Here is a 2,669-nt window from a genome sequence, read left to right on the forward strand (position 1 = left end):
GGCCCCTCCTCTCCTCAGAGGCTGTGACCTGCCAGCCCTGCGGTGGCCTCCCTCCTGCAGTTGCCCCCTCTGCCCACGACCCAGGGGGCCCGCCCCTGGCACCACCACCGGCCACCGTGTCGACCTCGCCGCTGCGGCGCCAGATGAAAAACATCGTCCACAACTACTGGGAGGCCGAGCTCAAGGTCCGCGAGGCCACGAGCAACGACCCCTGGGGCCCGTCCAGCTCGCTCATGTCTGAGATCGCCGACCTCACCTACAACGCCATCGGAGATCATGAGCATGATCTGGAAGCGGCTCAGCGACCACGGCAAGAACTGGCGGCACGTCTACTAAGGCCATGACGCTGATGGAGCACCCCATCAAGACGGGCTTGGAGCTTGTGTCGCAGCAGTGCCAGGAGAACATGTACGCCGTGCAGACGCTCAAGGACTTGCAGTACGTGGGCCGCGACGGCAAGGACCAGGGCGTCAACGTGCGCGAGAGGAGGCCAAGCAGCTGGCGGCCCTACAGCCGACGAGGACCGGCTGCGGGAGGAGCGAGTCCAAGTGCTCAAGACCAAGGAGAAGCTGGCGCAGACTGTCACGGCCTCCTCAGCAGCAGTGGGTTGGCGGGGAGGGGGGTGGGGGGCGCCCAAGGCCGAGCAGGTGTGGCTGCAGAGCAGCGGGGAGGAGGAGCTGCAGCTGCAGCTGGCCTTGGCCATGAGCAAGGAGGAGACGGACCAGCCCCCGTCCTGCGGCCCGAGGATGATGTTCAGCTCCAGCTGGCCCTTAGTTTGAGCCCAGAGGAGCACGATACGGAGGAGCGGATCCACCATGGGGATGACCTGAGGCTGCAGATGGCCATAGAGGAGAGCAAGCGGGAGACCGGGGGTCAGGAGTCATCCCTCATGGATCTCACTGATGTCTTTACGGCCCCGGCTCCTCCGACGGCCTCGGACCCCTAGGGTGGGGGTGGGGCAAGGCCAGCACCCATGGCCACTACCATCCCCACAGCCACCCCTGCCTCGGACCCTTGGGTGGGACCTCCTGTTCCTCCAGCTGCTGACTCCTGGGGTGGTCCTGCCCCTACCCCGGCCTCTGGGGACCCCTGGAGGCCTGCTGCCCCTGCGGGGGCCCTGGCTGACCCTTGGGGTGGGACCCAGGCCCCTGCAGCTGGAGAGGGGCCCACCCCTGACCCGTGGGGGAGCTCAGACAGTGGGGCCCTGGTTGGTGGACCCCCAGCTGCTGATCCCTGAGCCCCAGCCCCAGCCTTCTCAGACCCCTGGGCGGGGGAGGGGCGTTACCTGCCAAGCCCAGCACCAACGGCACTGCAGGAGCTGTGCCCACTGCGGTCCCGGACTCGGCCCACAAGCTGTTCATCGGGGGCTTACCCAACTACCTCAACGATGACCAGGTGAAAGAGCTGCTGACATGGTTCGGGCCTCTCAAGGCCTTCAACCTGGTCAAGGACAGCGCCACCGGGCTCTCCAAGGGCTGCGCCTTCTGTGAGTATGTGGACATCAACGTCACGGATCAGGCCATGGCGGGGCTGAACGGGATGCAGCTGGGGGACAAGAAACTGCTGGTCCAGAGGGCGGGTGTGGGAGCCAAGAATGCCACGCCGAGCACCATCCACCAGTCCCCCGTGACCCTGCAAGTGCCGGGCCTGCTGAGCTCCCAGGTGCAGATGGGCGGCCACCCCACGAAGGTCCTGTGCCTCCTGAACACGGTGCTGCCCGAGGAGCTGCTGGACGACGGGGAGTACGAGGAGATCGTGGAGGACGTGCGGGACGAGTGCAGCAAGTACGGGCTGGTCAAGTCCATCGAGGTCCCCCGGCCCGTGGACGGCGTCGAGGTGCCCGGCTGCGGGAAGATGCGTGCGTCTGCCCTCTGCCCCGCCGCTCTCCGGCGTCTCCTACACACCCTCCTCTGGCCCGCGGGCACCCAGGGCCCGTGCAGGCAGCAGAACTGCTGTGGCCAGAACTTGGTGCAGAGCTTGGCTGCTATGTGACCTTGTGTGCAGGTGGTTTGGCCTTGTCCTCGGAGTGGGGGAAAAGTGCTAAAAATAGTCACCACGCCTACACACTCACCTCCTGGGTGCCGGGTGCCCTTCTGAGCGACCCCGCTAAACTCACCTGGTTACCCCAGAGCTCTCCCAGCAGCTCCTGGGAAGTGTGCACACGGCCCACACACGCACCCACAGACACAGAGGGAAGGGGTCTGGTTGGGGAGGGGTGCACGGCAGGGTCGGGTAGGACCCCACAGCCCCTCCCCAAGACAGCCTCTCCTCCCTCATACCTCACCCCCTCCTTCCCTTTTCCACTGTAGGAACAGCGTGTTTATATTTTATGGCCAAACTATTTTGAATTTTGTTTTCTGGCCCTTTGCCCTCCCTCTCCCTCCCCAGCTCCGCAGCTCCAGCCCTTTGGCCTCTAGTCCTCCCCTTGGCTTCTTAACGTAGTTGGTTCTCTCCTCTCCAGTCCCACCGCCCTGCCCCTCCTCCTCTGTGGTGGTTTCATATTTGCTAAGACGAATTTGCTCATTAAACATTTGTTGTATTTAAAAAAAAAAAAAGTAAAAACTAAAACTTTGTTATCTCTATGACAAGCAGGTCCTTACAGCTTGGAGCAAGGCAACTGTAGACTTACAAAAGGGACAGTGGAAGGATTTGTGGTTACAAGTTCACTC

At 63.2% G+C, this 2,669-nt stretch overlaps 1 pseudogene; it reads left to right on the plus strand.

Moving 5' to 3' along the window:
- The first annotated feature begins 5 nt into the window (after positions 1–5).
- LOC102248071 lies at positions 6–2,145 on the plus strand (annotated as a pseudogene).
- Positions 2,146–2,669: the final 524 nt, after the last annotated feature.

Source organism: Myotis brandtii, unplaced genomic scaffold, assembly GCF_000412655.1.
Source record: "Myotis brandtii unplaced genomic scaffold, ASM41265v1 scaffold536, whole genome shotgun sequence".
Lineage (NCBI taxonomy): Eukaryota > Metazoa > Chordata > Mammalia > Chiroptera > Vespertilionidae > Myotis > Myotis brandtii.